The sequence below is a fragment of the Mesocricetus auratus genome, unplaced genomic scaffold (assembly GCF_017639785.1).
Source record: "Mesocricetus auratus isolate SY011 unplaced genomic scaffold, BCM_Maur_2.0 Super-Scaffold_100003, whole genome shotgun sequence".
NCBI classification, from domain to species: domain Eukaryota; kingdom Metazoa; phylum Chordata; class Mammalia; order Rodentia; family Cricetidae; genus Mesocricetus; species Mesocricetus auratus.
Genome location: NW_024429188.1, coordinates 112,311,735 through 112,325,157, shown reverse-complemented (window position 1 = coordinate 112,325,157; position 13,423 = coordinate 112,311,735).

The following is a 13,423-nucleotide window of genomic DNA, read 5'->3' as shown; positions in this document are numbered from 1 at the left end:
GATTCCCAGGCATCAGTCTGGGATTCAAGAGTTAACCCTTGTCAGGTCAGCTGTTTCTGGGGGTTAAACCAGCCCAGTTTTAATCCCTTCGGTCATCAGTCCTCCCTCTCTGTTACTGGCTTTCTTGAGTTCAGCTCAGTGCTTAGCCATGGGAGTCTGCCTCTTCTTCCATCAGCCACTGAATGAAGATTCTGTTTCCCAGACTCTGTCCATGGGATTGTAGGCTGGCACTCCCAATATCTATGTCTAAAATCCATATATGAGAGAGTACATGTCATTTTTCTCTTTTTGTTACTGGGCTACCTCGCTCAGGATGGTTTCTTCTAGTGCCATCCATTTGTTAGCAAATTTCAGGATTCCATTGTTTTTTTTTTTTTCTGCTGAATAGTACTCCATTGTGTAAATGTACCACATTTTCTCTATCCACTCTATGGTTGAAGGGCATCTATGCTACTTCCAAGTTCTGGCTATTAAAAATAATGCTGCTATGAACATAGTGGAGCAGACATCCTTGTTGTATGAATGGGCATCTTTTGGATATAGTTGCTGGGTTTTGTGGTAGGTTTATTCCCATTTTTCTGAGGAATCTCCATACTGATTTCCAAAGTGGCTGTACAGCTGACACTCCCACCAGCACTGGAGGAGTGTTCCCCTTTCACCACATCCTCTCCATCATAAATTGTTGTTTATGTTTTTGATTTTTACCATTCTGACAGGAGTGAGATGGTATCTCAGAGTTGTTTTGATTTGCATTTCCGGGATAGCTAAGATGTTGAGCACTTTCTCAAGTGCCTCTCAGCCATTTTAGACTCGTCTATTGAAAATTCTCTATTTAGTTCTGTAGCCCACTGTTTAATTGGATCCTTTGGTGTTTTGGAGACTTGCTTCTTGAGTTCTTTGTGAATTTTGGAGATTAGCCTTCTGTCAGATGTGGGGTTAGTGAATATCTTTTCCCATTCTGTGGGCTGCCTTTTTGTCTTGCTGACTGTGTTCTTTACCTTACAGAAGCTTGTCAGTTTCAGGAGGCCCCATGTATTAATTGTTGGCCTCAGTGTCTATGCTACTGGTGTTATGTTCAGAAAGCTGTCTCCTGTACCAATTCGTTTAAGGGTACCACCCACTTTTGCTTCTAAGAGGTTCAGTGTGGCTGGATTTATGTTGAGGTCTTTGATCCATTTGAACTTAAGTTTTGTGCATGGCAATAGACATGGATTGATCCGCATTCTTCTACATGCCAGCATCCAGTTATGCCAGCACCATTTGTTGAAGATGCTTTCTTTTTTCCCTTGGATATTTTTAGCTTCTTTGTCAAAGATCAGATGTTCATATATGTGTAGATCCATTTTAGGGTTTTCAATTTGATTCCATTGGTCTACCTGTCTATTTTTGTGCCAATACCAAGCTGTTTTCAGGACTATAGCTCTATAATAAAGCTTGAAGTCAGGCATAGTGATGCCTCTGGACATGCCTTGTTGAACAGGGTTGTTTTGGCTATCCTGGGTCTTTTGTTTTCCATACAAAATTGATTATTGTTCTTTCAAGGTCATGAAAGGGACTTTTTTTGGTTTTTACGAGACAGGGTTTCTCTGTATTGTTTCGGAGACTATTGGCCCAGCCCGGCCTCGAACTCACAGAGATCTGCCTGCCTCTGCCTCCCGACTGCTGGGATTAAAGGCATGCGCCACCACCACCCGGCGAAAGGGACTTTTTAAGACAGATCTCCATGCCTTGTTCCCATCCTAGCCCATCAGTTTCCTGTTTTACACCAAAAGTACTATTAGCTATTTCTTTTGTGGCATTTTAGGGTGGAATAGTTGGGCATAATGTAGCCAGTTAATCAGGACTTAATTTTTCCTTGTAGTGTGGTTTCTTTTCTTCTCTCTCTCTCTCTCTCTGTCTCTGTCTCTCTGTTTCTCTCTTTTCCCATTATACCAGAGTATGAAACACCTTCCAGATCTCCAGCTTTCAGCTCGGCAAGTGATGTCGGTCACACTGTGACAACTCTAGGAATCTCAAGTGACCACTGTTACAGCCTCACCGCTCTATTTTTAGCAGTTTAATAGGTATATTACAGAGTCTTCCATTTTGTGTGGAATTAGCTCCTCCCCTTCAAATGCTGTAATTAACATCACTTAAAATAAAACTTGAATAAAATATTGAAACCTCAAAAAAAATATAAACAAGTCAAATTTTTAGAGTGGACTTTGTATAAGAAAAGCAAACATTTTACTGTCTTCTATAACATCATTATAACTCATTAATTTAATTCATTTTATATGCTAATAGTGTTTCCATTTATTTCATCTTCTACAAACTCCATTTCTGGAACAAGGTATACAGAGGCAAAGAAAGGAAGGATATAGGGCACAACAAAATCATTCTGTCCTGTCATGAGCCACTTTGGAAGATGCTAACTGGAATGAAAGGCAAGGACACTGTGATCAGTAGGTGTGGGTATAATAATGAAATAATATATTTATTATTATTATATCCAGATAGCTTTGGATATAATGAATATAAATCTATGCTGTAGAAAATGATTATAAGTAATTAATGAAGAATGGTTTATTAATCAGGGAAAAAGACAAAGGAAAGAGAGATTTGAATCCATTGTTTGGCAGTGCAGATACCAAACCTGTGGCTTTCAGGATTTTTGTCCTCTGGGATTAGAATCTGAGCTTGTAGTGAGTAGAGAAAGCAAAATTCCCCTCCTTTAACGGAGATTCAGTGCTTTTCATATCTCTACCATGTCTTAATAGTGCCCCCAGTAGTAACAATAAATGCAAAAACTAATGCTGACAAAGTATTTACCATCTTACAATTACTGGACACTCTGAATTTTACCTATCTATGGGTTTTATACCCACTAAAACTCTTTATAGGAAGGAATATAATTTCTGCTTTAAAATTTAGGTTACAGAGGAAAACTGACTTGTTGTTGTGTGCCTACTTTTGATTTGACACATTTTTAAAAGTGATGTACTTGTGTACATCTTCAGTGTACACAATAGAATATTTCAAATTGTCATAACTTCTACATGCTCAGCAAAATGCGATGGCTATCAATGTACTGTACTACTGATAGTGTGCATATATGGAGGAACACCAGTATTTTAAGGCCAATTAAAAACTTTCTACACAGCTGGGCATTGGTGGTGCACGCCTTTAATCCCAGCACTGGGGAGGCAGAAGCAGGTGGATCTCTGTGAGTTCGAGGCCAGCTTGGTCTACAGAGCAAGTTTCAGGACAGGGTCCAAAACAACACAGAGAAACCATGTCTCGAAAAACAAAAACCAAAAAAGCCCTTCTAGACTACAAGAAGTTTTGTTTGCTCTTTGTTGGATACCTTGGCCTTTGCAACATGTGTCCTATGCAGTAACAGAATAGGCACAGAAATATTGGTATTGCAAAGGTGATGGGGACTAATTTTGGTTTCATTCATGAAACAATCTTTTTGATCATCAGTAAGTGCCAGGTGCTCTCTTACATGTTGATATAAACAGTAAACCATACTGACAAAGCTCAATTTTTCATGGAACTTAAATTTCAATGACAGAAGGAGAGACTCCATTAAATAAAGCATAAGAAATTACTTTTCTGGACAACACTAGTTCATATGAGCCTTGAAGGATGAGAAAGGAAGAAAATTGGTACTTTCTAAAATCAGGGATTTTCTTATACTGCAGTATGAAAGTTACAGTGGTGTGATCCCATTGCAAAAACTATTATGTAAATGCGATTCAGTTGATATTTCTCCAGAAAGGTAGGCATGTAGATCTTTATATGCTTAGACCCCTGCTATGTTTGCAGCATTATCTCTAGCCAGTGTTCCCTGATACATGATACTTACTCGTCCCATTGTCATTGCATTTTGTGCGTCCAAAGACTGGTTTCCTTGTCAAGTTTACTTCTTACTAAACTATTACTGATACTTTAAGACTCAGTTTAGTCTCATTTCTCTTACTTCCACAATCAGAACTTCTCATATCTCTTTGTGATCCTTCAGTATTTGGTAGCTACAGCTATTTTGGTATTTATCATATTTGAAGACATGTACCCAATGTTATATCAAACTTTTATCTTGTTTATTTACTGAGGTTTTATAATATTCTATTTGCATTTAAAAATTAACTGCTTTATTGCAAGTTTGGGAGACACTAATTTCATCTAACATAATTTTCTAGAACGTTAATTTTTTAAGGAAATAGTGACTATTCAGTGTCAGTATTGAAATCAAAGTTCCTTTGCTCATAGTGACATTTTTCAAAATGTCTTCATGATAGAAATTAAAGATGATTGTTCAAATCCCCTATTTCACTGTGCCTTGATTGAGCACTAATTCAGAGGACTGTATATTTTTTTTTGGTTTTCCAACACTAGTAATGAATACTTATAAGTGTCTCCTAAGAAAATCCCTCATTTTCTTGCTATGTTTATCTCTGTGCATAAACATATTTACACAACAGAGAAGGCAATAGCAGTAGATCTAGATAGTAGTTAACTTTAAGTCACTAATAGTTAAGGGACTTTATGATACAGAGTATGGATAAAGTTGTCCCATGCCAAAAAAGGAAAGAAACAAATAAATCATGGTAGATTATTTTATTGAGGGAGGAGCTGTCTTTCTTTTATGTCACTGACTGCATAGCACGATATTTTGTGTCAGATAGGATTGAATAATTGAGTATAAAACATCATTCTATGTATCTCACATTTGTAAACTTCTCCTTACCTTTCCTCAAACTATAGATGATTTTTATTACTTAGGATGCTGGAAAGCATCTGTCACAGCAACAAGTTTTACAGAGCCTAAGTTTTAATTTCAGACTTGAATGCTTAACTTCTAGTACCTTTTACATTAAAGTGACTATATTGCTGCACATGTCATGAAGTGATTAATTCAGTTATTAAGACAGCTGTGATCCAAGAAAGTTAGTGGGAATTCTAGAGGTTAAAACTAACCACATTTATTTTGCTTTCACTCGATGTGTACTTGTGTGTTTATAACCAAATAATTCTGTAATGAAAGTTTGCAATGTTTATAAGACTATAAGAGACTGCTAATGCATCAGAGACAGCTAATGTATTAGCATTCAGCTCAGAAGGAGTGACAAATTCAAACAGAAAAATAAAGGATAACATCTATGTGGCACCTTGTTCCACAAATAAACTCGGCAACAGAGGCAGACTTTAAAGGATAATGTCCATTGAGAAATTCAATGAGACTTAACATTAGCTACTATAATAGGATAATAAAATATAAAACACAAGAGGTAGTGATAATGGTATCCTCTGTACTGACTGAGTCACCACATTCATTCCTGTCTGTAAACAAGCCAACGGTGGATTATTTCATTGTTTTCTTCCTATAATATCCAGACACTTGGCTGTTCCCCTTTCCCAACAATTCCCTTACAGCCTTTGTTTTAGAGATGTGTTTAGGTGGGGTCACTGGATAAACATAACCTTTGAAAGGCATGCTTACAAATCATTCCTCTTGTTTAAGCACTGAGTCTACATGGCTTCATAACCCTACTAACCCTGAGAAAGTAGAGAACAGGCTGTTATTATACCTAGTCATGTTTAGTATTTTATTCTAAGAGTAGTGGGTGCTAGTTATTTAACTTAATACTTTTAAAGAAGTTGCAACAGAATGTAGGCATCTGAAGCCAGAATAAATAGAAAGCTTTCAACTCCAAGTGGCATTCAGCCAAAGAGAGAATAGGTGATCCTGTAGTGCACAGCTACAAATGGGACAATACGTATTGTCATTTACCCCAAGGCTAAGGGAACATCACAAAAGAGGGGGCAGAAAGAGCATGAGAGCCAGAGTTTGAGGAAGATGAGAGTGAAATACTATTTTGTTGACATGACAGGACTATTGCACTTATGAATTCATAACTGTAGTTGTCTGTGCAAGACCTACACAAGACCAATCCAGCCAATGTGATAGTGTGGAAGGGGAGATGCTACCATAGTCCACATTTGTAGGAATTAGGTCTTATTTTAGTGCATGAAATCAGAACAAAATATGGAAATAAATTAACGAAACATGAGAATTTATCATTTTATAGCTATGATTTTATAATTATGCTAAAAAGAAGTCTTATTGTTTGTAACAAATAGTTAATGCATAAATAGTTAATACATTGTTTCTACAAAATAAACGAGTTTGAATTAATCTTTTATCTGGTTTTGTATCAATGTTTAATGTAATAATAATCTTGAAAAAGCTCCCTTACATGAGAATGAAAATTTCAATGCCTCTGTGACCAAAGCTTTGTTGTGAACAGGTGCAGATATTCACGACAGGCCTATAAGTGGTGTCATGTCCTGTACCAGAGAAAATCCCTGTCTCCCTCAAACTCCCTGGAATATGATGGCCATCACTTTTATGAAATTGAATGAATTTTAATAGGCTGAATTGTCCTGAATAAAATCTCAGTAAGGAACACAAAATGTTTTGTTTTTCATCCTGTTTCCTTCCCAAACCAATGCTAATCTTCTAAAATATATCAAAGAAGAACACCCTTTCTGTAGAAAAATGTAGAAAATTAAAGAAGTAAGGATAATTATTCCTTTTGTTTGTTTGACACAAGATTTCTCAATGTAGCCCTTGCTGTTATGTATATTATGTTTACTATGTTAAACATTCTGGCCTTAAAATCACAGAAATCCAGCTGCATCCCAAATTCTGGGATTAAATATATGCAGCACCAGTTGAGCCCAAAGCATGGTATTCTTAGAAGAAGTAGAAAGTTGAATTATCGCTATAAAAGTCCATACAAGGCAAGAGGACGTAGCTAGCTGGTAAAAATGTCTGTTTTCAAACTCTTGGGTCCTGTTCTTTATTGCTTACCTGCCCCTTTCAAATCTAGTTCGTTAATCTTCTCCCCTTTTGGCTATAACTTAGTATCTAGATTTTCTGAGTTGTATGTACTTGTTCAGAAATTTCTGATCACTGATATCTAAAGTTTCCCTCCACATGGTTTCAGCCTCCTTTTCAGGTCACATCTTACATGATTTCACTTCATATTTCCTTTTTTAAATGTTTGTGAATTGCTTGGATTTCACCTGAAACCCTATGCATTTTACATGACTGTTTGAAGTTCTTTCAACCAATACTTTGTCCTAGCCCTGTATTATTTACTTTTGCATCATTGTTATCAAAATACCTGAGAGAAACTACTTGAGGTGATGTTCATTTGTGTATATGATTTCACAGGCTACTAGCTCATTATGATGAGGATTATCAGACATTAAGAGTAGCTTCTCCATACCATGGAGAATCAGGAATTGGAGATAGTGTTAGCACCAGGAGGCTAGGCTATAACCACACAAGACATCTTCAGTGAGTGACCTATTTCCTCCAGGTAGAACCCACCTCTCAGAGATTCCACAGCTTCATAAAATAGTGCCATTGACTTCAGAACAAGCATCCAAAGCATGAGCTTGATTCAAAACAGATTCAAAACATAATACCTGGAAAATAAAATGCTGTTGTTTTTTTAGTTTCAACTAAAATCAAAATGTTATGGCAAAGTCTCTGAGAAAGAATTTATCACATCCTTTATTAATTTTAGTAATTTATATGCTTTAATATTTAGAGAGTACTGGTTTTGTCATAGCCAGTGAAGTATAGCAATTAAACATGAACACAGAATCTAGAACTAGACTGCTTGTGTTGATATCCTGACTTCTTATTTTAAGCTGTGATCTTGGGGCAAACCATTTAATATGTGTGTGTCTGTTTCTTCCTCTTTAGTTTAATGGAAAAAATAATGTTAGTTGTTTCATATTGGGTTCTGCACATCATATCACTTCCCTGAGGCAGTCTTTCCAACTATCAAATGACAACAATGTCTAGAATCCAGATGGTTTCAGGCTGTGTAAAACAAGTTCTATAAACTACCAGGGATTTGTGCAGAGTCCTAAATTCACTTTTTTCATTAAATAACAGGTGTGTTCAGAGTCTTTTGAAAGCTAAATATGGTTGGCAAACTACAAAGTAGCTCTAGTTGGGAAAACATTCTGAAAATTTAAACACATGTACCACATAAAACCTATAAATATTTTTAGTAGTTCTTAGATGGAAGAACACCTCTAATTTATTATGTATAAACTTCTAAAAACATTTCTAATAAATCTCCTTAGTATCAATATCGGAGAAATATTGCCTATAATTTTGAAGAACTTACAATCAGGGAGTCATCATTATAGTGCTATCTTCCCCATTTAGTAGCTGCAAGGTCTTGAACAAATTTTACTTGGTTTCCATAACTGCAAAATATGTAAGTGGACTTATTGCCTAATAGTATTTACTGACAATCTTTGATTCTAGGAAAATTGAATTCATTTAGGAGCTATATTCAACAGTAGGCAATAAATGTACAGTTCATCATAACTTGTTGAATTGTAAGGTCCATATCATGACTATATATTTCTTAATTCATTCTCTAAAATGATGCTACCCATATAACTCATTCTAAAATGTTTTTTGTTTACTTGCTTTCATTAGAAATTTTCATAACCCTTGTTTTTCAAATGACCTCACACTGTAGTTTTTTATTTCCTCATTGCTAGTGATGACAAAAATATCTTTTATTGTGCTTGTTGGTTATTCATGTTCTAGTTTATACAATTTTTATTAGTTTCTTTTGCTTTTGCTGATTAATACCTGTGGCGATATATTGTTTATGATCTAATAATGCTACTGAAGATTAGAATGCAAAGCTAGCCACAGCCATAGAACCTGGGCAGTGGTGGCACCTACCGTTAATCTCAGGACTCTAGAGACAGAGGCAGATGGATCTCTGTAAGTTCAAGGCCACCCAGGACTACATGAGATTGAATCAATCTAAAAGAGAAACTGAGAGAATATAAGGAGATCAGCAGTATGAGTTTTGGTGAGGAGCAGTAGAATCTGGAGATGCAATCTGAGAATAGGATCACCCCTTCGGTGAGAGTTCTCTGGTACCTTGGCTGCTTTGTTCCTCTGATCTTCAGTTTGAACCCCAACTGTAGTGAGATATCCACCCCGCCCATACCTATTACACTAAGCATAGCTGTTTAGAACAAGAGCACCCAGATGCTATGAGTACAACAAATCTAGCAATGAATTATTGGAAAACATCTTTAAATATTAGGTATTTATTTATTAATGTACTGAGTCTAATCAGTGTTGCCCATAGATGCAAGGGTATCTCTTCACACCAGAAATTTTGATCTACTGCATCATTTTTAAAGTGAATATGCTGCAATTTCTTTAATCTAAAGGGCAGAATTATGTTTCTACATATCCTTCCCACTGTAACATCAATTCTTTGCTGCTTTTCAGCAAACTTTTGAAAAGTTGCTTGAATTTCTTATTTCAGGTTTCTCTCCTTCCCTTCTCTTTTGAACCCATTTCAACCAGGCTTCTATGATAGTAATTTGCCAAAACTACTTTTTCTCCCTCAGGTTGGCCATGATGATAGCATTTCTAGTGCCAATGATAAAATATCAGCTATACTTTTCCTTGACATATACATAATCTCTGATGAATCCACATCTTTCTTTGGATATTTCCTTTCCTTTGTTTCTAGTATTTCTCTGCATTTCTTCATATCATGTTGGCTGATCCATCTCTGCTTTTCTAATTACTTGCTCATAACTCTTCTTCATGAACTGAAAGGTGGAATGCCTGAGGGTGAAGCTCTGTTGAATTCTAAGACATCTTTCTCCATCTATATTCACTAATTAAGTTGATATAGTAGCGTTTGGGGGATTTCATTAAATTATCACAGCTGTAGGGGTTGGAAATATTAAGGTTTTGGCAATGTTATACTTTTCTTCTCTGAGTTAAAGTGACTCCTATTTGAGGCATTACTCCTTGTCTTTCAAGTGGCCATCTTTATGTTTGTATGCCATGCTTTATGTATCTGTGAATTTGTGTAAAGCCACTGCCTGGTTGCTGATTTTATAAGGCTATCAGGTATATTGGGATAACAATAGCCTTATCACATTTTAATTTGATGACTCCTATAATAAATCTGACTCTGAATGAGCTCGTGCTCCATGGTATTGAAATTTAGGACTTTAACATGTGAGCTATGGAAAGGGGCAAACCTATAATTTGATTTTATTAAGTGACTTGACTTTTAATATCATTCATATATTTCTGTGTCCCTGCTGTGAATTCAAGAAATTTGTCTTATGATTCCATTCAGAGATTTAATCTGAATTTTATTTTAAATGTTCATAGCAAAAAAATTAATCTCTGTACTGCAGTCATAAGATTCCAACTCCTTCTTAGTCTTCTTTACTTTAGGATTGGAAACTTCACACTGCTAGTCCTTAAGCAAAAAGTGTTTATTCAGGTATGTATGTATTTTCTTTCATATGTGAAATCTAATCCACCAGCAAACACTGTTCCATATTCAGAATTCATCCATAAACTAACCACTTCCAGCCTGATTTGAAATACCTGCCTCTTGGACCAATATTGCTGAAGATAGTCTTAGGATAGTTCTCCCCAATTCACTTATTGCTCCTCTGACATACTCTATTAATCAATGCCAGGCTAAGTTTTAGAAAACCATATGAAATCCCTGCTATCTTTCTAACCTGAAGCACCACTCTTTCTTCCTATTTCCCGCATGCACATCAGTCTTGTTGCTAGCACCACTCTTTCTTCCTATTTCCCGCATGCACATCAGTCTCCTTGCTGTCTTTCAGACAGGCAGGATTTCACACGAAAACCTTTGTGCTAGCCCTTGTTTCTGCCAGGAATGTTTTTCTTCCCATCAGTGGCATAGTTTAATGGTTTACCTCCTTCAAATATTTGCTCAAATGCCAATTTCTTAAAGGCCTTTCCTGATATCCCTGCTTAAAATGTCAACTCCTCTTGCTCTCTAGCACTGTCTGTACAAAATACTTTTGTCCTCAGCATTTCTCACATCAGATAAACTGTTTATTTTTTATTGTCAATTTCTAACTGTAAAACCATTACATGTACCTCTGCCCAGAGATTTATGTATTCTCAGTCAATGACTATTTTGAAGAAATATTAGTTCACCCTCAAAGTTTTTCTTCAGCAAATAGTCATTTAAGGCTGCTCTATCTGTGATCAAAGCAGGAACATAAAGATAAGGACATCACAGCTTTGTCCTTGCCCTTGAGGAAATCGCAGTGCAATCAGGGAGAAAGTTAGAACTCCCAGTTTTCCCAGAGGCAGCACATGGCCCAGTAAATAGCTGTCTTGATCTGAAAGCAGACAGTCGCCAAGTGAAGCCCATGTGCTTTTACCACAAGGTTCCTCTGACTTTGCAGTTTTCCTGTATTTATGAAAGTAACTAGAACACATCTCTGCAACTACTCTAATTTATATGCTTGTAAAGCCATGACTATGATTATTTATGGAAATGAAATTAATTCAAAAATTCATCAGAGTCTTTATTTAGTGCTTGGGGAATGTGGACTCCACTACTCCAGGAGCCCCTCATTTGCTGTAAGAGATCTGATTTCAAACACATGAAGAGAGCTATTTTTTAAGAAACACTGCTATGCCTTAATTTTTTAAAACCAAACCATTTTTAATTTCAAAAATGAATAATCTTCCCCAATTTAGCTGCTTTGTATGATTTGACAGCCTGTGATGCGTGCATTTTTAACGTGAGGAATCAAGACTGTACATGAAGAGCTGAAAGAGTCTCTGTCCACGAAGTGCTACTTGGTGATTCTGTGACTTGAAACCAGCTTTTCTGACTTCTCAGTTTTCTCCTTTACTAGTAAAAGGCTGTACTTCTTGTTCACTAAAGTTACTTGCCATGCACAGTATGTAACTTCTTTCTTTCTTTCTTCCTCTCTTTCTTTCTTTCTTTCTTTCTTTCTTTCTTCCTCTTATTCAAACTATGTAATAGAATTTTTCCTTTGCCCTTGGATAATGGCAATAATCACTGATCTTTTTTGTTATCTGTCTTCTATCACTTTATGACCTGCCTGTATGCATTTATCACTTTTACTATTGCTTTAAAAGAATATTTATCAGGAATGCAAATAAATGCTTATTCATAATTTGACACAATTAATTGGTTCTTTCCTTCACAAACAGGAAATAAATAGTATTTTGTAAAAGTGAAACCTGAGATTTAAAGAGGATTTTAATTTTTATTTAGTAGACATTTATACAGCATTTCCTATACTCCAGGCCCAGCTCTAAGGACTTTTAAGTATTAGCTCATTTAATCTTCATTTAGCCCCTTGAAGATACAAAAGCACTGATGATTTAGAGAAGCTTGTCCAAGGTTACAGAGCTCTTAACTGGTAAAGCTGATGCTTGTGCCCAGGAAATTTAGCTCAGGATCTATGCTCTCAGTTTACACACACACACACACACACACACACACACACACACGTGCGCGCACACGCACACGCACACGCGCACACAAACACACCATTAGAGACCTTGGATATTTGTCTTCACCTAGATTTCTGACAGTCTGCATAACTATTATTGTCCATGTCCACCATGTCCAAGTACAGTCCCTAAGCCTCACAGACAATTCACCTCTTTTCTTTAACCTCTCCTGTTCCAAAGCTTGCAATTACATTTCATTTACATTCTAAAACTCCTTGTTTTTTTTTTCTTTTACTTTTTTGTTGTTACCCATGTCTGCTTGTTCTGTGGAAGTCACTCTTAATGCCTTCTTTCTACCAACTGACCTTCCAGTCAGTCTACTGCAGAAACTGATAGGTTTCCCACCTTTATAGATAATCACTTTAAAATTTTCATCTCAGAGTCAAGCATGACTGGTCAAGCGTAAGCTGTCATCCAGTAATAAGGAAGCAGAGGCAGGAGAATTGCTACAAGTTCAGTACCAATCTGATCAACACAATGGATTTCGTGTTACCCAGAGCAACTCAACCAGGCCCTATTATAAACAAACACACAAACAAATGGATTTTACTTTTTTATTAATTTATTTTTCTATAGATGTATTTAATAACATTTTTTACACAAGAATTTGTCTTTTACAGTATTTTTAAACATATTCTATTGGACCCCTTATTCATCGTCAGAGGGACAAAATTAATACAAACACTAAGTAAACCAACAAGGCCCCCACTTGTAAGTGGTTCACCTTACCCAAGTCCTAGGCTTTTCCTCTAGTAAAAAAAAGAAATTGTTTTTCTTTTAGTGTCTTCATCACTTCTACATTCAGAATTACCTATGATGGCTAAGTCCTTCTGAGAATGTAAAGCCAATATAGATTCTGCTTAGGAATCAAACCGCATACATATTCTTTAGCATCTTGTATAGAACTCATCACATTCAGAATTAGCAGAACTATGTCTGCTTGAGGATATGATAACACTGACATCCCATTTTCTGGCCTGTGGAATGAGGGTGTCAGATGCAATTCAGGTCCTCATCAGCTTTAGT